The sequence below is a fragment of the Schistocerca nitens genome, chromosome 12 (genome assembly GCF_023898315.1).
Source record: "Schistocerca nitens isolate TAMUIC-IGC-003100 chromosome 12, iqSchNite1.1, whole genome shotgun sequence".
Lineage (NCBI taxonomy): Eukaryota > Metazoa > Arthropoda > Insecta > Orthoptera > Acrididae > Schistocerca > Schistocerca nitens.
Window position 1 is genome coordinate 7,141,393 of NC_064625.1, and position 23,635 is coordinate 7,165,027.

General features: G+C 42.0%; 1 protein-coding gene and 1 non-coding gene across 3 annotated transcripts in view; one reads left to right on the top strand and one right to left on the bottom strand.

Annotated features, from left to right (window-relative positions):
* Positions 1-5,707: 5,707 nt before the first annotated feature.
* The window catches only part of LOC126215063 (angiotensin-converting enzyme-like), a 240,769-nt gene continuing 222,841 nt past the window's right edge, over positions 5,708-23,635 (top strand). Inside the window, exon 1 of one of the 2 annotated variants that reach the window (XM_049941712.1) lies at positions 5,708-5,777. The gene's annotated coding sequence lies outside the window, so the exon portion shown is untranslated. The remainder of the gene's footprint in view (positions 5,778-23,635) is intronic. The other variant, XM_049941713.1, reaches the window with a different exon arrangement.
* Trnar-ucu (transfer RNA arginine (anticodon UCU)) lies at positions 18,388-18,460 on the bottom strand. The gene has a single exon. It is a non-coding gene; the product is annotated as a tRNA-Arg (tRNA).

Here is a 23,635-nt window from a genome sequence, read left to right on the forward strand (position 1 = left end):
GCGTAATTTGTACTAAAAATACAATTAGATGAAGACCAGACATCGAATACCAACAGAGCATGGATTTGCTCGACATCTGTACGGAAGAGAGGAGTTTCAGATCTGTTATAATTTTTCAAGTGTACAAAATGTGGAGCGCGTCTTGTGCAGACTCTTGTTGGTTATGCCCGTATGACTGTCAATGAAAGAATTTGGTTTGCACATGTTCTAAAATGAAACTAGTACTACCACTCGAAGCTGCAAATTTCACTATTTTTATTCACTCGACGACTAGTTTTGGGGCCGGCCTGGGTGGTCGAGAGGTTCTATGTGCTACAGTCTGGAACCGCGCGACCGCTACGGTCGCAGGTTTGAATGCTGCCTCGGCCATGGATGTGTGTGATGTCCTTAGGTTAGTTAGGTTTAGGTAGTTCTCAGTTATAGGGGAGTGATGACCTTAGAAGTTAAGTCCCATAGTGCTAAGAGCCATTTGAACCATTTTGAACTAGTTTTGGGCCGGACCCTTTTTTGAAATCATCGTCAAAAATGAGCAAAGGAACAGTTACAGCGGTTGCACAGCTATCTGTATGCGCTGTAATTGTTCCTTTGCTCATTTTTGACGATTTTTACATTTGGTAAATATTATTTTGACTTTGCTACCTTCATAGCCTTTTGTTAATAAACAATATTTAATACTTGAATGTAAAGAATTTCATATGATTACTATCCTACAGCTGATTAAATATTCTCATTAGCTTTTTAACAAGCTAAACTTGACGTTCCGATTGCATGCGTGGCACGTGTATGTTACATACATTCAGCGTCATCAATTGTATAGTAATATTATGACCCCGGCTCGGCGGGGGAAGGGGGAGGGGATATGTACTGTTTCACATTGTCGGCTGAAACACCGCCGCCTTTTCTCGCCTGAGCAACGTCAGGTAAGTAGAATTCAATGGGCCAGATTGTCAAAGATCTCGATGAACATTGTTATACTGAAAACAAGTAATGTTGTAAAAAATATGTTCTATGCTGTGTCAGTTCTTGAAGAAATCACAAAAAATTTGATTTGGAAATATAATTCTGTTACTGAGAAGTTACTGCATACCTCTGCGAAGGTACTTATGAAAATAAATCGTGAAAAGTAATCGGCGGATAAACAAATCTTGAATTTGGATTTGTTACTTCGTGGAAGGTGTCTAAAGACTAAATGAGTCGACTGTTAGGTTATGTCTTCGGAAATGAAACACAAGACTCAAGTGACATTGATATTCACACGAGAAATATTACGAAAAATAGTTGCAGAAATATTAATATTTGGCAAAGTCGGTATTCGCTGGTGCCGACGTGGTTTTGTTTAGCCGATGCTATCTTTTGACGTCACGAGTTTTGAAAAGATCTTCGCTAAGACAAAAGTTAATTAAAATACGAATGATCAGACCGTATCACATGTCAACAGAAAGGGTTTGGCGAGAGACAGCGACGATGTTTGAGGCGTTAGTACAGGCGCTCTGGGGGCCAACTCGCTTCGACTCCCGGACAGAACAGAAATGAAAAAGTGCGCGTTCCGACTTCAGCCCCGCGAAATCTTGTGCAGGTCGCGCTGCCACACAGCTGCGGAGTCATTCCAGCCACAAGTCGACATGATGCGTGCCGTGACAGTTGCCGGTAAACAGTGAATCGGACACATTTTTCAGATACTGACTGGCCTGTTTAGTATGTGGCAGCGATCTTCACTAGTTGTCAGGATAAAATACGATGGCTGCCACTCCAGAAGGTATGTTTTACATTTTTAACCATTGTAACGACGTATATCGCCTTAAAACTAAAATACCACCGATATTATTCGAAATGGTAGCCTACAAAATTTCATCTGCGTCGCTCCGCTTTTATACATGGCTCTCCTTCCACCTCAGTGCCATAGTTAACGAGTTCAAACGTTTCTGCGAGCATACATTTGCGCATTTTAGTGGACAGTTCTTTTACTATCGTACGGTACTGCCACACTGTAAAAATGATCACTATCATAATTGTCTCATAAACTATTAACTGCACGAAAAAATGTCATGAAGATTTTCTGTAGAATTCCTCGGAATCTATTTGGCATTGTGATCATAATTTTTTTTCGCAAACTCAGAAATAATTTTTTAAAAGCTTAAAATTCCCCAGAGTAATTTAGCTTTACCGCGAAATGCTTCACAACTATTTAAATTTTGTTCTGGGAGCTCTAGAATTAAAACGTGTCTATCAAGAATTCTGAAAAAATGTATACTTCTCGAAAGTCGGGTGCTAGCTTCAACGGACTCTGCAACAATGACCAACGCCTATTATCACATATTTTTGGTATACGGACACACCACAATCGAAGATGGCTCTGGCCGATTAATTGGTCAACTGAAGATATGCAGGGAGCTCGGAATAAGGATACGCGACGTTACCCGAGAAGATCTGACACGCAAATGTTTCCGTCAGAAAACGATCCATGTATTCCATCGGATTTTGTCATCTTCGGATTCATCCATCTCGGGAGTCCAAAAAATTACAATTCAAGAACGTAAACAGATGCCGAGTGATGTAACAGATCTGCTTCTCGAACCACCTCTGAGGAGCAAAACCCGACAGAGTACCTTCTGAAAGCAATAATTATACAAGCGACGAATGTGACTATGATTCCGATTGAAAAATGTAAAATATCGAATGACAATTTCGACTTGTAATTCGTTATCAGTCGTCGTGTGACTAGGGCCTCCCGTCGGGTAGACCGTTCGCCTGGTGCAAGTCTTTCGATTTGACGCCAATTCGGCGACTTGCGCGTCGATGGGGATGAAATGATGATGATTAGGACAACAGAGCACGCAGTCCCTGAATGGAGAAAATTACCGACCCCGCTAGGAATCGAACCCGGGCCCTTAGGATTGACATCCTGTCGCGTTGACCATTCAGCTACCGGGGGCAGACTTCGTTATCACTGACCTCACAACACTTTATACCCGAAGCTTTGCTCGATTCCGCTAATTTTACAATCTTTGGTCTGTCATTTGAATGTTGTAATTCCGATATCTGATACCTATTTAGCGACCCAAAGAATCTAATAAGAAGTTACTTTTGTAGGGTTTTACATCCATTTTTCTATTATGTCCTGCTTTTGATTCGGGTTGGTCCACTGCGCGGCGTCATGATCTTACATATAAGTGGTAACGATAAATCAAGTCTTGCTCATTACAACTAAAGAAAATATAACTACAGATCTTGTAGCAACGCTACACAGTTCACTAATCATTTCCTTGACTGTTTATCTGATGGCCTCTAGAGATACCCTTCCTTCTGTAAAATATTTCTTTTCCGGCAGTTGTTTTATTTCTCATTGCATGTTATGTCACTGGTTATTTTGGATCCTAGTTATCTGATATTATGAACTTCTTGCACTATCTCGTCACAAATTTTCGCTGTTAGCTTCCTCGATTGCTTCGTAAAATTAATTGGTTCACGCTTATCTTGATCCTGTATGCCGGAGAGCTAGTGCTCATGTCTTATAACATTTTGTTAATTAGCTTTTATTTTTTATTTACCTACACCACGTCATCAGCAAATCTTATACGTTTGATCAGATTTACTCCTAACGACCCACCACCCTTTTGCTGGAAGCAGTTAAAAACTGAATGTGGGACAGAGTAGGTAAAAAGACAACGAACAGTCCCCACTAACCCCTTGTGTCATCTCATCTCGTATTTTTACTTCCGATCTTTGTATGATATATGAATTGCTTTTAGCTTCTTTACCTTCCTGTCAATTCTGAGGCCGGCCGATGTGGCCGAGCGGTTCTAGGTGCTTCAGTCTGGAACCGAGCGCCCGCTACGGTCGCACGTTCGAATCCTGCCTCGGGCATGGGTGTGTGTCATGTCCTTAGTTTAGTTAGGTTTAAATGACCTCAGATGTTAAGTCCCATAGTGCTCAGAGCCATTTGAACCATTTTTTTTTTTGTTAATTCTAATCTTCTGAAAGACATCTAAAACTTTGGTCCACAACTGCCTCAAAAGCTTATTCGAAATCAATAAATGTTGCACAAACCTTCCTACGTTTTTATGCGAGGCACGTATCATACCCCGGTTATTCGTAACAGTCCAACTAGGTCTCTTGTACGTTCGCTCCTTGGCAGTGTTCTTCGCTTTTCTTTGTCAGCCTTAGAATACAATCGTCTGCTGGTGCTGAACACACTGCTGTATTTACTTATTTTATTTATTTGTTTAATCTTGTCTGATCACGGCGATCAGGTCCTCTCTGACATCGGACCAGCATTTTACACATGCAGAATCTGTCACATCACAGTTACCTTAGAAATAATAATTTTAATATTACAACTAGTATTAAAATGATATGAGTGTCTAAAGTGGCAGCGTGAGTAAATTACACTGGCTATCAACTAACAAAGACAATATTACCATCACCTGCCAACACTAATGGTGCTGTTATAGTAATATTATTGATGATGATGATGATGTTGATTACGATGATGATGATGATGATGATGATGATGATGATGATGATAACAATAATGGTAGTGGGAAACATAAAAAGAATTTGTAGGTGTACAGGACAGATGTTTTCTGATATAGTGAGTCCGAGAAAAGGAAAATTAGGGGAACTGCATCGGCTAAGAATACTGGGGAATGAGAAAGATCAAGTTGGAAAGAGGGAGGGGTGTACAAGGGTAACGGTGTGTACGGGGACAGTGGTTATCCTTATTGTTGTTTCAGTAGATACGTCATTACCTGTCTTCTGAAGCTGGAGGCGTTGTTCACTTGCCGGCAGTCTGGAACCGCGTGACCGCTACGGTCGCAGGTTCGAATCCTACCTCGGGCATGGATGTGGCTGATGTCTTTAGGTTGGTTAGGTTTAAGTAGTTCTAAGTTCTAGGGAACTGATGACCACAGATGTTAAGTCCCATAGTGCTCAGAGCCATTTGAACCATTTTCGTTGTTCAGATCTATGAAATAATGCGCGAACCTGTTCCAGAGTCGGGTTCCTGCAGCTGAGAAGGACTTCGAGAAGGTGGCTGAACTATGGAGTGGGACAGAAAGGATTTTGTTCTGATGGGAAGGGACGTTTGTGCCCTGCTGTTCAGACAAGATCGTTTAAGTCGGGGAGAGAGGTGAGGGACAGTACTTACTGGAAAGGCGGTAGAGAAGACAGAACTCAAAGAGTTTAACATCACAGATGTAACGTTCACAGACATTCGTAACGAGTTCAGACGCCGCGAACGTTCCTGAGAAAGGCCTTGCGGGATAACATCGATGTAATCGATAACTGGAAGTATAACTGTTTGTACAAGTTTTTCTTTTTCGGATCAAGAGGGAAGAGCTTTTTATAGTTTATATTGTTTCGTCTTTGCCATTGACTTTGCTGGACACTGTTAAGAACGGTAGTAAGTGGGCGACGTAAGCCCTAATCACCGGATTTTCAGTGAATTACTGTTCCTAGGAGTGTTTTTAGGGGAACTTTACGGGCGACCAGTCACTCGTTGCGTTCTTGGCTCTCGAACGTGAACGGCAGCCAGGGGGGCCCATTACGGTGTATCCGGCGCCACGTCAGGTGAGGCGCTCAGCGATTAGCGACGTGCGGCCGCGTTTCCACGGAGTGAGTGTGGGCGATAACAAGTGTGAGCCACACGCCCCCACCTCCGGAGGCGCCGCCGCCGCCGCCGCCGCCGCCGCCGGGCCCGGACGCTCAGTTGTCTTCGCGACGTCCGCGAGTGAGCACCGCGCGCCAGCTGACGTCACACCACGCGCCCTCCCCCACAGGTAAGCGGCGTCGCCGTGCTACTCACGTCTGCCGGCTCGAACAACAGTTCAGTCTTGCAATTGTATTTAGGAGCTCTGCGTGCCCCTGTCACTTAGTTTCCCCACTATCGGTATATGAAAATGTACACAAGGTTCGTATACAAAAATGCACGAAAAATTTGTAGGATTACAATAGGCACACTTGGCGAAAGCAATATCTGGACAAGCCTCGTAATCGTATTACTGAGCTGCGAAATCAAATGTCACGTGAGTAACATTCTTGAATTCAGCAACCTGCGCGACAGGGTTGTATCCGGCCGCTTGCCAGGAATATTGAAGCATGGGCTGATACTCTGCAGCAGACAGCCGGTTATCACTAACAGAATGCATTTTCATTGCGAAAATTCCATCTCGTAATTCAGTGTCGAAGTCACTGCATAGAGTCCTTTTAGACTGTTATCTTTCTTGCATACATCTTATACTGCCAGAAGAAATATAGAACCGAAGGCTGTACGTACTGCGTTTTTTTTGTTGTTCTTGAATGATGGTGCGTTCGACGTTTTTACTCGCAAATGAATTATTTACTATCATTGTGACCTTGCCAGCACTCCAAGAACCACAAAGTAATATACACTTCTGGTTATGTGCGAGTTTCTCATTAACATAATTCACGAAAAAGGACTCTAAATGGTGTTTTCACATTTTATCCACTTGTGCTAACCTCCAAATGTATGTTTGGTGGAAGATTGTCTGCAACAGTACTTGGGCTGAAAGTTTATTTTCCTGAAGACAAATATACAATTTTATGTTAGCTGTCGACTCAATGGAAGTCCAACATCTGTTGTGTAATTATGAGTTGTATTGTGTGCGGACAGGACTAAGGCAACTATTCATTTTTCCTCTTTTTTAGATAGTGTTGCACCAGATGCTAGTTAATAATTAAATCCACCTTGATCATTGTTCCAAATGCACAGTGGCTATATCTGAAAACTTGCGGTTTTCTAGTTTACTTCTTCGACAAAACGGGCCCCAGACTGGCGACTATCTGGGTCTTCCTGTACATCTCTGGCTGTCATGAAATCAATGAAATGTCTATGGCACATTGTGTGTTCTTCCTTGAGACGTGCTATGAAAGCTGCTGAACATTTAAACGCAGTGTGGCCAATGTCTACTGCTTTTCGCTTTCCCCAAAATTTCAGGTGCCAGTAATGCACGCTTTTTGCTTCATTCCTTACCATGTGAAATTGGGGTGGAAATGAAAATGCAAATGAAGTCCCATGCTTCTTGAAAGAGCGTAGGGGAAAGATGCGGGAGACCCGCACCGCCGTACTAGGCAAGGTCCTAATGGACGTGCTTTGCCGTTGCCTTCCTCCGACCGTAATGTGGATGACTGATGATGATGAAGACAACACAACACCATGTCATCTCGGGGCAGGTGATAATCCCTGACCCCGGTGGGAATCGAACCCGGGACCCCGTGCTCGGGAAGAGACAACGCTGCCACGTGTTATTTTATCTCCAGTCCTCTCATTGCCTTGTATCTCTCCACATAAGCTAATATTACCTTTAAAATGGTTCAAATGGCTCTGAGCACTATAGGACTTAACATCTGAGGTCCTCAGTCTCCTAGACCTACAACTAATTAAACCTATCTAAGGACATCACACACATCCATGCCCGAGGTAGGAGGTAGGATTCGGTAGCAGCAACGCAGTTACGGACTGAAGCGCCTAGTACCGCTCGGCCACAGCGGCCGGCATATTACTTTTAAGCTCGTTGTACTTTTTATGGACGGAATAACGAGCTGTAGGTTGCAACTTTACGTGTATGTGTTTGATAATCAACATAAATTCGTTCAAGACGTTCTTCCAAAAATTTTGTTGAAATACTAAGACTACTGGGTTTGTTTTCTGGTGGAGGTTCATAGCGGCCAGAACTGTTAGCTCCTCTCTGAGGTGTACTGTTCGCGCACTGCCACTAGCACTACAACCTTGAACACTATTAATCGCGTTATCGTCTATGAAGTCATTTTCTTCGTCCAATATCCTATCCCACGTAACATCAGTTGAGCAGTCAAATGAATATTGATGTTTCTGAATAATCAGATGCAACAAAAAACATTTCCAGAGTGTCATCATTCTGTCCTACACAATTTTCCGTTGGATAACGCCTTATATTTGGATGCCACAATATTCAAAACGTTCCAGATTTTAATCGTTTCGTTAATTTTAGCTGTTCGTACATGACAATACTGACACAAGTATGCTAAACATGTCAACTACTTGCTGAGCTGATTGACTGGCGAGTTAACCTCCTCACCCCCCCCCCCCCCCTCCTGCCGCCCTTGCTCCAACATTGCAAGCGCCATTGCGTGAAAACCGAGGGCAACACAAAAACACACCGTCGCAGGCGTGGTTAGAAATGTAAGATGAGTCTGCGTGACGTTGTTTGTCTGCTTCTCTTTTATCCATATGTGTTCTCGATAAACTAGAGCTGGATGAACTCGAATTCCAACGACAATATTTTGGAGTTTCTTCGGGGATACCCTAAACCGCGTATACTTTGACCGACTGCCAGATTTAAACGTGATTATAGTGACCGTTTTTGAACTTCTGTGATATTTGTTAGCGACCATAGGGTCTTAGATGAAAGAATTACACACTAATTGGCACAATACATTTTCTCAAATGAAGAAGTAGTAATAGCAAAAATTGAAGCTGGTCAAAATTGGCATTGATTTGGGGACACATTGACCAGCCTACACATCCGCCACGACTGTCAGCTACCATTCTATCTGTGGTCAGTATTTCAAAAACACAACCAAACTTTGATCGCCCAGAAAGAAATACATCGATCCAAAGCTTTCGCAAATGCTTTATTAAGCGTCATAAAAGGAAAAAAAAATTAGTAACGTACACGAATTAAATAGTATGATCCATCATCAAAATTATAACAAAAGGTACTAGGATGGAGTACCATACACATAGCTCCAAATTTAGTTGAATATAATACCTCAAATTTGACCCGCCGCGTTAGCCGAGAGCGCTAATGCGCTGCTTCCTGGACACCGGTAGTCATTAACCGTGCCAAATCCGTACTTAACCCTACCGACCCTGCGTACTATGCGGGACAATGGCAACACAAAAAAACTTAAATTTCATCCAACCTAAGCATAACGCCTCATATCAAAACATCCAGTGCAATTAGAACGAAGGTTTTCCGTTCTTCATTTATTGAGTCAATACTCGACACTTGCGGCCAAACAAACTTCATTCCCCGTTTCCGGGCCGGCCAGGGTGGCCGAGCGGCTCTAGGCACTATAGTCTGGAACCGCGCGACCGCTACGGTCGCATGTTCGAATCCTGCCTCGGGCATGGATGTGTGTGATGTCCTTAGGTTAGTTAGGTTTGGTAGTTCTCAGTTCTAGGGGACTGATGACCTTAGAAGTTAAGTCCCATAGTGCTCAGAGCCATTTTCCCTGTTTCCAGAGGTGTTTGACATTATATATTGTACCTAAATCACTGCCTAAACCGCGAGAGCTTCCAATCCGCGCAGTACGTGACTGACATTGGCTTTGCTTAGTTGTAGGCAAGTTAACAATCACAAATGAGCCTTCGTCTACATATCTATGGTTAATGTGTGTATTGCTCAGTTCCACACTGTCATTAGCATCAACACTGTTCAATAAACAGTGCATCTATAATCCTGGTAAAAATAATCCTGAAACAGAGGAACCATGACCTCCGAAATCGTAATGTACTGGAGACATATACACCTGGACAAACAAATAATCAGTGGTTTTCAGAATTACTAGGGTAACATGCACGACATAGTTGAAAACACCGATCGCTTTGCAGTTAAATGAGATTGGTGGATTTTGCACAACCAGATTTTAATACATTTTTTAGTGCACACTTGTAAGTCGCAACAGGTTCGTCAACTTTCGTGCAAGAAAAACGGCACTACTTTGCGCCACCTACCTTTTACTGGTGAAACTTTACTAAATACCCGACTGAGAACCAGCGGAAGTTTGGAAAAATATTGGTGTATGATTGGATACGGAGTGGTGCTGTAATTACGGTTTATTCGAATTGTTACAGCAGTTACCTTTTTTCTGGAAAAAATATCTCCACAACAGTGAAAAACCTGTAAAATGGAATCGCTTAAACATATCACAGGAAACACAGAGTAACACAACAGTTCTCACACAGATGCAAATGAGTTGTGAGGCGGTTGCGGTAATTCTTGGAACAGCTCAGAAGAGGACGGCGCGAACTTCCCCTCACCGGTTTGATGCGTATTGACAAGGTGTGTAGGGCACGACTAGGACTCGAACATGTGTGAATAGGGAGACGCAACTGTCAACCGTTCTCGAGAAAACGCTAATGTACAACGTGTCCGCAGCGGAGTGAGTAAGCGCTGAGTTCCATAAGCGCGAGGTCTTCGAATCGAATCTCGCTACCGCCACTACTTTTTGTGACTTGTCCACAGCAGTATTCCGCGCTATGCTTCGATATGTGTGGTAGGTCGTGAAATTTGGTGAAACTCATTACGAATGTAAAGCAAGCTTGCTTGGCAATTCACAATAGAAAAAAATGTGGACATGAAAAAATATATGCAAACATCTGCTGTATGTCGTGATAATTGTTTTCCATATTTCTACGATCAGTATCGTCTCGATTCGTGCTGTGCTTAAGTTGGAACGATCACATAGATAGTGTTGTGGGTAAAGCGAACCAATGAGCAAGATTTATTGGCAGAACTCTGAGAAAATGCGCGAGGCCTACTAAAGAGACTGCCCTGTTCTGGAGTACTGCAGTGCGGTGTGTGACCCGCGTCCGACAGAATCGGCGGAGGACATCGAAAAAGTTCAAAGAGGGACAGCTGGTTTTGTGCTATCGGAAATAGGCTGGAGAACGCCGCCAACATGAAACGTAAATTGAGATGGCAATCACTAAAACAAAGGCGTTTTTCATTGCATCAGGATCTTCTTATTAAATTTCAATCACTAAGTGTCTATTGAGGGTGTGAAAATATTTAGTTGTCGCTCACCTAAATAGGTAGGAATGATTATAATAATAAAATAAGATAAACCAGAGCCCGCACACAAAGATTTAAGTGCACTACCAATCACAACCACTTGGCTGGGAATTGCTGAGTCGTCATGTAGATATAGCTATAGACGTAGATGTGTTGTATGGGCTAAAATGTAGCTCCAATAATATAAATAAAATCACTACAATGTTGTGACTGGAAAGTTCTCGTGTATCCTTTTTTTCATTTCCAGTATCTTTAAGAAAAACTTTTTCTCCTTTTTTCGTGGTAAATATTCGAAAAATAGTAAATGAATGATTAGATATTGATAATTTTCACGGTTGGAATAAATCGGTTGTTAGAACTACGTGGGAATGTAAAGTAAACTACCGGCAGCGAGATTCGATCGGGAGACCCCGCGCTTGCGAAACTAAGCGCCGACCCGCTCCGTTGCTGATTCCTGGAGCACACGCGTCCGTACCAAAGCTTACAGCACAAACACACCTAAAACTTCCAAACTCGACTTTGTCAAAAACGGATGAATATTGTGTTTTCCCATTTACACACGCCGTCAATATGAACCAAATCGGTGAGGGGAAGTACGCACGGTCCCCTTGCCAACGAGCGTGTGATGTCAGTGTTCCAGTGTACTCGTATTCACGAGGTGCGTACCGGCCATCTCCTCACCAGTACACAGAACAGGCGGCCGCTGATAGGTGGAAACGCCTGCTAAAGTAAAGGAAAGTAATACTGTATGGGCGTACGCTTCCGCTAGAGGACACAGTATGAGTTATTCAAGAGAAGCGAACGAAAGTGACCTCCAATCGCACCCCCTCCCCCTCCCCCACGAACCCCCCCCCCTTTTCGTCTTTTACTAAGAAACTACTGCGCTTGTAAGGGTTAAATTTAGATCGAATTGTAAACGTAATTAGGTTTTGCATTACTTTTACACAATACTTTTTTCCATCAATACCCTCACGGGAAGTTTAAATTAATAATGTTAACGAAGTAGCCTAATAAGCCGGCAGCGTAATAGCCCAGTCAACGGAGGCCAAACGAGATCGAAAATGAGAAATAATTCGTGAAGTTGCAAATTTTTGTAGATTAGTAGGAGTGCGTGCCATCAACAACATACTAAATGGAATGACCGGAAGGGGCTGACCGTGCGTGTGGGCGCGTTACAACGTCGCTTTTGTACGTTTCTCTCGAATGCCTCGAAAATCGCGTCCTCTGACAAAAACGTATCTCAGAACAAAATTAAACTATATTGAATTTCCTACAAAAAAAGGATCTTGCCTATTTTTTGTCTATCACTATCAGTTTGCGTGTAGGGAGCGAGAGAATATGACAACCTGCCGCGACGCGCATGAACTTAGGTCAGAAAGTAAATCTACCACAAGGGTCCCACTTCAAACTGTTCGTCTCGACTCCCGCTACACCATTGCAGTGCACTGTAAAGACTGAACAGTCATTTTTCGCTCGTGCTGTATGCGAACGGAATGAGAATGAAAACTGATAATCAGAATGAGATTTTCACTCTGCAGCGGAGCGTGCGCTGATATGAAACTTCCTGGCAGATTAAAACTGTGTGCCGGACCGAGACTCGAACTCGGGACCTTTGCCTTTCACGGGCACAACTCACGCCCCAGCACTTGCCCGCGAAAAGCAAAGGTCCCGAGTTCGAGTCTCGGTCCGGCACACAGTTTTAATCTGCCAGGAAGTGTAAAAACTGATAATGTTGGTACGGTGTACCCTCTGCCATGCACCGTACAGTGGCTTGTAGAGTACATGTGTACATGTAAATATATGTTTCAGCACTTCATGTGCTATCTTCAGTGTGTTTTCGGTTTATTATTCCGTTTGGAAAATTATTACGGTTTATAACATCTTGAGGAAATTCATAATCTTATACGTCACAATAATTTTGCCGACAAACACATACCAATTAAAAATAGTTCATAAAGTTCTGAAACAAGTATGAATAAAGCAAAAATGAACATACTGCCCGTGGATAAGGTGGCATTCCTCTCCAACTTTTCGATATATCTATGCAGTAACCAGGAAACCATTGCAACAGTGAAAACTCTGTATTATACGCAGTCTATCACGAATATATCAGATTTTAGCTACATATACTAAAAAAATCAAGTATCCACTACCGTCAGAAATTTTCAAGTATAGATCTATTCCGGAAATTCCTGATTTTTATTTGCGAAAAGTAGAATCCTCAGTTACTATCAGTCTACGCCAATATTCATTGTTTACCATGTATTTCTTCTTTCCTCAATCGGATAGTAAGGGGAAGTGGGGTATATGGGGGTGGGTTAATATTTTTAGAGGGAAAAGAAACGTTGAACGGAAACTTGCGCAGGATGCAACAGCGTGGAAGGATCACTGTAGTCTTCAAACGCCAGACGTCAACAACCAACGTGTAAGGAAGATTTGAGTGAATTACCGAAAAATACGGTTTAGCGGGCAAAACACATGCCGAGAGTGATTACTGTCATCATTTTGATGACACTCAAGAGACCTCCACACACACACATGTCTGAGAACAGCTGAATTAACCACAGATGTCACACGTTTCCTACAAATGAATAAATATGAGAATTACCCAATGCTCCAAAAATTTTAACAAGTTTTTATTTAGCTATTTTTCTCTTTCACACATTAACGTCTTCAGATGTAGCACTAATACATCTTTATCTTTACACTTGTTCGAATATATCTCACCAGTTAAGGATCTACGTAGCATAGACACTTTCAAGGAATTTCTTTTGACATAGACGAAGCAACAAATGAAGTTCTGAAATTTCATTATATGATCAGTTCAGATGCATGTTCGTATGAAGTGCTTGATTCGCAGTTAACTGGCAACTTATTTTACTTGCAAAGGCTACCTAGTCCTTAAACTGACGAGTTATTTAATGGAAATCGTATAACCAGAGATAAATTGGTGTTAAGTCCGAAAACGGTGGTATGTGGAAAACGTTACGATGCGAGACTGCTGGGAAGAGAAAACTGTTAATCACACACAGTTGATGGCTCTGCATTTTAGTAATAAAGGTCTAATTTTTCTTACAGAACAGTTTATTTTTAAAAATTTTGGACAAATTTCGCGTATTTTAATCCAGTCTCAATTCTTGATCGTAAACGTATATCAATATTGCTAGCTATTTCGCTCTGAAGACCATTTTCAGAGATTTTGTATGATGGAAAAAATTAAAAATATTATGTAAACGACATAAAGGGATATTTTTCCAGACAGTGGATAAGTATCACACATACCTAAACGTCAATTCCTAAAAAAGGTCCACAGAATACAAAAAAGTACCCTGACATAGATCTGTAGATTGTCATCAAAGGCCGAAATAGCTGGTGTACATTTCCGATCAAGCACTGAGACGGAAGAGAATTAAACTCAGTATTCGAGTAGATCGCTGTTTCTCCTCATAGCGACCATCTCTCTCCTCGTTGAATTTCACGGAGACTATCCCGGCGCTAGAGACTAGACCGTTTATTACTGAAAAAGACGTCGTTCCCTTAAACAGGGCGGATGTATCTCGCTCCGAATGCCAGACTGAATTTTTCGTCCATTCCTTCAGAAGAAACCCACTGCTATCGCGGTAGTGGGACTAGGGTTCGGGTCATCCTTGAGACGCTGGCTATCTCATACGAACGCGTGCACAGTAGCCTGAAGTGCGTTCTGCATGCGAAGAGGTGCCTACACGCCGAAAACAACCTTGGAGAAACATTCACACCGGTGCCTGCAGACGCTGCGACATATCGGAAGGAACTGGGCGAAGCGTGGGTGCTGAACTAGGGCCCTGGGTAAGGACTGAGACTGGAGGAGGTCAAAGTTGGCCGTGGAAAACAGGAGGCGGCCGCCATTTTGTGACTGACGTCTACATCTGCATCTACATTTATACGTGTACTCCGCAGGGCACATAACGGTGTGTGGTGGAGGGTACTTCTGGCACAGTCGCTAGTGGTGCGTAGGGGGACCAGCTGTCCCAAACTTGTCGGATTTTCCCATCGTGGTCATTTCGCGAGACGTGTGTGCAGGGACACTTCTTGGGACGAACGCCCTCTGTTCTTCAGCAGTAAACATTTCGGTGGTGCACAGAGCCTCTCTTGTGGCGTCTGCCACTGAAGACTGCCGATCATCTCCGTAACGATCTAGCGCATTTCTTAAAATTATTATTTTTTTGTTTTTTATTCTCTTTGATGCGGTCCACCACGAATTCCTTTCCTGTGCCAAACTGACCATCTCAGAGCAGCACTCGCAACCTATATCTTCAATTATTGGCTGGATGTCTTCTTCTACTATCTTTACCCGCTACAGCTCCCTTTAGTACCACGGAAGTTATTCGCTGAGACCATTACAGGTGTCGCTTCTTCCTGTCAGTGTTTTCCATTCTCGCCGATTCTACGCAGAACCTCCTCATTCCTTACCTTATCAGTCCACCTAATTTGTAACATACCTCTGTAGCACCACATCTCAAATGCTTCGATTCTCTCCTGTTTCGGTTTTCCCATATTCCATGTTTCACTACCTTAAAATTCTGAGCTCCAAACGTACATTCTCAGAAATTCCTTCCTCAAATGAAGTCCTATGTTCGATACCAGTAGACTTGATGCCCTTTCTGCCGGCGCTGGTCTGCCTCCTCACTCCGTTTGTTATCTTGCTGCTATGGCAACAAAACTCCTTAACTTCGCATATTTCGTGATCTGTTATTTACTTTCGCCGTATTATCGTTTCTTCTACTTCTCATTATTATTTTAGTCTTTTTTCGATTCACTTTCATTTCATATTCTGTACTCATTAGACTGCTCATTCCGTTCAACAGACCCTGTAATTTTGTTCAGTTTCATTGAAGATAGCAATGTTGTCAGCGAATGTTATCACTGATATCCTTTCAACTTGAATTTCGATCCCACTCTAGCGCTTAACTAAATTGTGAAGACATGCATCTCTCTTCTTTGGATCTTCTCTGAATCTTCCGTCAACCTGGTAAAGCTGCCAGTCTGATTAATACTGAAAATCATTCGAACAAATGTTTATTAGCTTTTTCAGACCCGAATTTGTTTATTCGTTATGTGTGTGATTAAACTGCACTCAGTTATGGATCATGCCATTTAGATAAAATTCGAAAAGCGCATTTTCTGATTAAAATTTTATCTGTCTTTATAATAATCTAAGAGTCTTTCACGAGTTTTTACGCCTTTCATGTATTTCACAGAATATCTATTATTGCCTATTATTGATAATATTTCTTTCCTGTTAACATTGTAGAATGCTTTGACAAAGCCTATCAATGTTACGTGCGTTTTCTGTACTGAATTCACTCTTTTGAAATACGTGGGTAAAACAACTACGTTGTCTGTAGTTGATCTTCGTCTTCTAGATCCATTTTGCTCTTCTCCAGTGAGATGGTCCGAAGTTCGTTTAAGCTGCTTGTCCATGATTCCTGCTATAATTTACATGTATAAAACTTAGCAGATTTACTGTATTTGTCCAGTATTTCCGAGCCTCTTTTAATACTGTCATGATTTGAAGCGCTCCAGATGTTCGCCATTAATATTGTAATTTTATACTGTCGGGTTGTATCTATTGTTACAGCCACTTGTCCACATTGTGTTGAACACTCGCCGTCGAGTATAACATACTTTGTCTGTTTCTAAAGTGTCAAGGAGCCGATCGCATATCTATGAAGGCACTCAGTTTTGGTTGTTAGTCGACGATATCGCGCACTTTGTTTATTCCTACGTCTTGGTTTGTGTTCAACTGTTGCGTGAAGCTGCTTTGTTACAAATGTACTGTGCTCTCTATAGGGTGTCCCTATACGCTCTGTGTGTCTTGGGACTAAAATACCAGGGTTTAAAGTCCAGCAACGTATTCTTTGTTAAAATTTCTCGTAATTTGCTCATTTTCGTTTCTTTTCGTTTGATACCCGTCTTTCAGAATGTAGTTCACATCGGAGCAACATACATTTCATTGAATTTGTCTCGATCGAGGTCAAAGGCAATGATTTACAAAATCCCACCCGGATCGCCTGAAAACCCCGTTTTAATAATCTTGTCGGGAATGGAAACTCCCGTTGACGTTTTTTCCCTCGTCTGCGAAATAAATTTTGCTCTTTAAACTTCGCCTTCTGCAAAAGACAGAATATTCTTTTTTTCTATTTACCTACACATGTTACGAGACCCACGTCTCCTCTTCTGTAGATCTAGACTGTTTCTGTAAAATATCATAAAAAGTTCATGTTTGTTTTCCTCTTCTACGCCTAAAAACTATAACGTGTGCATTTTATTTATTTTGATTCGATTTCTCGCACGAACTACATCACCTGTCGGAGTGGTTTTGTACAGGTCAACTTGTTTTCATGACACTCATCGTATGACGGTGTGTCATTTGCAAAGTAGCCGTAAAGAATTTGCTTATTTTCGAAAATAATTTCCTGTCGGTAGTAGCTGTTATGTCGTGTACTTACGTCTTAAAAAAAAATGGCTCTGAGCACTATGGGACTTAACTTCTGAGGTCATCAGTCCCCTAGAACTTAGAACTACTTAAACCTAAGGACATCACACACGTCCATGCCCGAGGCAGGATTCGAACCTGCGACCGTAGCGGTCGCGCGGTTCCAGACTGTAGCGCCTAGAACCGCTCGGCCACCCTGGCCGGCTTTACGTCTTCCATTCAGTTTTCTTTTTCTATTGTAATTGTATACAATGTTTTCCACATCTTTTCATACTTCACTCTAGCCTGTTTTCACGCGAATTTTACACAGAAATGAGGACTGACAAAATACTTAAGTTGTTCTACTCACAGAGAGACGCCATGCTTGCAGTTGCTCAATTGTTCTTCATATCTTTTCTGTCTAGTGTCTCTATATTTTAGAAAGTTTGGGGAAAACTTTTTGTAGTGTCTGCTGGGATAGAATTCATTTCGTGTGAGCGTGGGTGTGAGTGAGTGAGAGAGAGAGAGAGAGAGAGAGAGAGAGAGAGCGCTAGAGCGCTAGAGCGCTAGAGAAAGGGGAAGTATTGACCAGAAGGCTTTCTTGGATAATGGAGGATGTTTGAATACAATGTTTTATTTGGGGAAGCGTCTTTATATAATTCATTAAGTTTTGGTGCACGCTGTTGCGTATTCGTTCAAAACTTTCATTCGTCGTGTCACTGCTCTTTGCAAGTGGCGGTTCTCCTGAAATGTAATGTTTTGGTGATACTTTTGCTATCTCTGAGGATCTTGACATCAGTTTCTCTTAGTTGGGTGGTGGTTTTCCTCTATCAAATGAGCTGCAAATGTGGTGTACTGTCATTTTTTTTTCAGGCTCGCTGGTGCTCAGAATGCCTTAATTCTAAAAATTTCTGCTTGTTTGCCCTATGTAGCCAGATTGACATGAATACAAATAATATATTCCAGCTTTGTGTAACAGAAGACGGTGTTCAAACACGCATTCTGAGAAAGTTTTTTCATCTCGACCAATTCGGATTTATCTGTTTCGGACGTCGAACAGAGGAAGAAGAGGATAAGGAATGCAAAGTGCGGCAGCAGAAGACAAATTCCGTGCATTTGTGGCGTTTAAAAATGCTTCATCCCTTGCGGGGATCGAACCCGCGACCTTTGGATTAGAAGTCCAACGCGCTATCCTCTGCGCCAAAGGGACGATGAAACGGTTCGTTTCCCACACAGTATAAGAGCTGCAGTTTCCTGCTTTAGTCCCAAGGGCGAGCTGATCGCCGTGACGTAACCGGAATGACGCACTCCGCTGCACGCGCCTATCGATCCGAACACTTCGTGCTCTGGGTGGCATTTGAAAATTGTTGTGTACGCAACTGAAAAGAGTAACTCGTATTTGTATGTGATACGAAAGAGAAGTGACGCTGTGGACCAGGGTTCGAATACTGGTGACAGCACCGATCCGACTGACTCGCCCGCCACTAATTTATTTAGTTTGGGGCTCGGTGGTTTAGCGGCAATGTGTACGGGTGGAACGCGAAAGGTTGCGGGATTTAATCCCGGTCGGACCGCTGTAGCTTTCTGTTTGCCTTTAACAAAGAGCCTAAACTTCTCGAGTATGTGGGTGTGGCAAGGAGCGACACCGCGGTTGGAATTCTACGTTAAACCGTAGGTCTCCTCTCCGCGGTTGGGTGACTGGGACAACTACTGGAAAGCAATTTGCCCAAGTGGCGTCCAATAGAAAGACATTATTATTTATTAACGTTATTGCAGTGCCTGTGTTAAGAAGAACGGAGCACTGTTCCTTCGAACACGCACGCATGCACTGCATGTCGGCAATATTGCAGAAGACATGGGAAGACGGTTGCGCACCAAAAATATTGAACCGGATTCCTTCGTTCCCGCACACAAAGTATACTCACGAAAAAGTCCCCATTTATTCGAAATATAATTGCAGCCGGGGGTGTATTGCATCACTTGCAACACACTGTGCGGTACAATGGACAATCTGGCAGGATGTTTAGTACCACTATAAAGAATATCTTAGGGTTTGTAACTCAGAATCTGCCTCGAGTACCCACTTTCATGAGCAGTGGCATTCCATCACCGATTTCCCTAGTAACTTAAAAAAAATTTATACATCGAGAAAACAATGACCACCCCTGAGTATCTTGGAGGAGGTCGAAATTATACGATCCCTTAATTGTTTTCGACAACAAACCTTTAATGGCAAACGGAGTTGAAGTGTAGTAGAATTTTGGCAAATTTCGACTGCCTATTTTTCCTGTCGTAATACACTGTACTTTTTACGATGTTCCCTTTCTTTTCCCCTAGGCCTGTATTTAACTCTTCCCCTCCCACCAACTCCCTCGCTTTGTTACCTTAGGTTTTGCACATCTTCCTTTCAAGTTTGTTTTCTCAAGTTCCAGCTGTATTTAAAAAACCATAAAAATTCACTACAGTCTGGAATCCTTCTAATAGTGATAAGTTTTTAAAAATATAGAAACATTTTCATACTTTTTACAAAATAACACTCTTTGGTTTCTTCGTTTTTCGTTTATTAAAGTTTTGACGTTTATTTAGTGGATACTGCCAGCAGATGTGTTCCTTTGCTATAACATATGCATCTGATGTTCCTGTTTCATGTCATTAAACACGCTTCGTTGAGGGGACCCTTAGGTTAGAATAACTCACGGTTGTTAATAATGAAAATAAATGTCTACTGTCACTATTATATTCTACGTATTTTTTTTTAAAGGGTCCTTGTTATCCCAGCATTCCTGGTTCTCATTCACCATCCAACTGTCACTATTATATTCTACGTATTATTTTTTTAAAGTGTCCTTGTTATCCCAGCATTCCTGGCTCTGATCCACCATGCAACTGTCACTATTATATTCTACGTATTATTTTTTTAAAGTGTCCTTGTTATCCGAGCATTCCTGGTTCTCATTCACCATCCGTGCGTTCCCCTAAAAGACCGCCAATCATACGTCTGAACCTGAATACCATCAGCGCATGCGCGAGCCGTTTGTTTACTTTTGCGCCGTCAGTAAGAGGCGGCACGGGGTCCTATTGCCTGCGCCGCGGTTGCGCGCTGATCGGAGAAGCGGTAAGTGTGCTCTGCGGGTTCTGTTTTTTTTTTTTTTCTTTTCTTTCCGTCAATAGCTATTTACTGCACGCTTCTTGTCCAGGTTGCTTAGAAATCCCTCCATTTTGCTGCAGCCACTTCTTGATTTTTTCATCCTAGCCGCAAATTAGGTTTAATAGTTGTTTTTTCATATCTTTCCACCCTACCGCTGGATCACTATATTATTATTTGTTTAGGCCCCATCCGCCATATTGGATTGGAATCCATGAATCCGGTATTTCTATTCGGCGACGTACTGCTTTTTAGTAGTGTTTTGTTCTGACACTTGTTTACATTTCGCGGCGTGCGGTTGCAGCTGTAGCGGTTCTAAAGCTAAGCACTGACAAAATTGTTTGTTCATTATTCGAATATTAAATTTAGTAGTTTTCCACTGTTCTTCCAATTGAGGTGCGCCGGAACAAAACCCGATTTATCCACTTTTGCTGTATTCGTGTGTTTGAGGTGTAGGGGGAAGATACGGGAGTAATACATGCTGCCACAAAGCAATTTTCAGCACAACGCGACATGAAGTGTTTTATGGCGTGTTTCTTCTTTTTATAGCTTGTGGAGCCATTTAGAGATCACTGTTTGTTACTTTCTGTATTAACAGCAAATGCGGATTTATCGGTTTTTGTTCGGGTGCTCCTCAATTATTAGGAGTGTGTTTACATTTCGCGGCATGCAGCTGCAGGTGTAGCGGTTCTCAAGTCCTGACAAAGTTGTTTTGTGCACTGTTATTCGGTTATTAAATTTAGTAGCTCTCAACGGTGTCTCGTACTGTTTCTGGCGAAATAACGGTTCAATAAACTTTCGAAAACTTTCGCTCACTGTGATTGTTTTAGAGCTGTTTTTGCGTTGAAGTCCTTCATTAAATGTAGTACGATAGTTTTCAGATGAAGTTTCTTATTGTTTGTACTGAAATATTTCAGTACAACTTTCGTTCACTATGTTTAATTTCGTTGAGTGTTTCAGTGGTTGCTTGAATTTTTGGTTTTAGATTAAAAATTGCGTGAAATTATTATGGTATTGGTATTAGCTGTGGTTTGTTAGTGTTTACAAAAGTAGTTCTTTTGTTAGTAGAAAGCGAAATTCGAGATCACTGTGGTTAGTTCTTTAAATAGTTCTGCTGTTGTAATTGAACGTAGGTAACGTGGACATTTAGTTTTTTCAATAATTGTTAAAACTTTACCATGAGTGAGAAGCGTGGGTTTTGTAGCAGGTTTGTGAGTAGCGGTTTACGATGAAAAATTTGTTCAAAGTATTTTTAGTGGGGTGAGTGCAGTGGGGAAGCCGGTACGTGTTCTAGCAAGATCCTCTCTTGGAAATGCAGGATCTGTAGCAGAAATAAGTTGATAGAGGAGCAGGAGCGTAAGATCTGTGCCCTTCAGGTGCAGCTGCAACACGCAAAGGAGAAACCAGATAAATTGAGGAGGGCGAAGGGCGCTGGGGAATGGGAACTGGTGCTTGGTAAGAAGACAGAGCTAGGATGTTGGGGAGTGAGTACCAGGCTACCAGCTTTGTGAAGCCTAGTGCAGGGTTGGCTCAGGTGGCATAGGGGAGCTATGTAGGAATTTTACGAAAGAGGATCAGTGGGTGGGTGGATAGTGGGTGGAGGAAGGAACAGTCTCGATAGGGACGGGGAATATGATGTAGGTAAATGTAGCTACTCAAACTGGTGGCACTAATGTTATTGGCGGCCTCATCCTAATGGTGGTGTTAGGCGCGTTAACATTGGGCCGGATAACGCACCGATGGCGGAGGGCATGTCTCACATTGCAGTGGTGCCAGCTGAATCTATCAATAGATCAGTTTTCACTAGGTAAAGCCTGCACCTCAATAGGTACGCTTCTTTTTTAGATTGAAGTCAGCTGATAGGTATCCCTGCTTAAAGGAAGTGCCTCTGACGAAGGAATCACATTCAGAGGATGTCAGGTATCCAAGTAGCGAAGGAATTAGCATATTTCATGAAAATATGAGGTATTAAAGATAAAGTTAGTGAACTGCTTATAGATGTTGACTCTGACATTATTGGTATATGGGAGCATCACATAAATAATTTGACAATTCAGGGGCTTCCTTTCCCTAGATACAGTTTAACTGGCTGTTTTTAAACTTCTTCGCGGAGTGGATGAGTATCTTGTCACTACGCTAAACAGGTATTTGAATGTTGTGCAGGGCAGTTGAATTTAGTGAAACTAAACTCCTAACTGTTGTTGTTTATAGGTCCCCTAACTTTCACTTTAGAGGGTTCTTGGTTCACTTTATAGGAAGTACCAAAAATCAGTTACATGTGGTGACTTCGGTATTAACTTTATATGTGACTGTGCAAGAAAAAGGATTTTGGTAGATGACCTAAATTCATATGATCTGATGCAGACTGTTTTTTTCCAGTCAGGGTGCAGAGGAACAGTAACACAGCCATAGACAATATTTTTAGTCATTCTTCATTACCAGATGGACATTCTGTTAGTAAAAGGGTGAATGGCCTTTCTGACCATGATGCACAAATTTTAACGCTAAAAGCCTTTTGTTACATATAATTACAAACTATGTAGAAAAGCTAATCCACCGGCAATAGAGCATTTTAAACCTCGTTAAGGAACAAGAGTGGTAGGATGTTTATAGGGCCGATAATGTAGTTGAAAAATATAATGCTTTCTTTAACACGTTACTCATGTTCTTTGAAAGTTGCTTTCCATTGGAACGTTCTGAACAGGGTACTAGCAGAAATATGCAGTCTGGATGGCTGACTACTGGGATATCATGTAGAACAATGTAGGAATTATATCATAATGTCAGAAGTAGCCACAATCGAGCTAGAGTAGCCCATTGCAAACAGTATTGTAAGGTGCTTGAAAATGTTGTTACGAAGGCAAAGAGTATGTGACACGCAAATGGGATAGCTACTTCACAGGATAAAATTGAAGCCATATGGTCAGTCGTGAGGGAAGCGTCTGTATCATCGACATCGTGTTGCTGGCCAAAGTCAGCTCGTAATAAGAACACTTCTGTCACTGATAAGTCAGATATATGTACAGTAGTTAAAAATAACTTTCTGAGTATTGCTGGCCAATTACATATAAAGTTAATTCCTGCAGGGAATCATTACTCTCTTGGAAAACATCTTTCCAAGACTGATGTCTGAAATACTCTCATGGATATGATGGGGTGCCTAGCGGAATATTGAAGTAATGTGTTCCACATATTATCCCTGTACCTAGCCATATTTGAAATGTTTCCTTTAGGAATGGT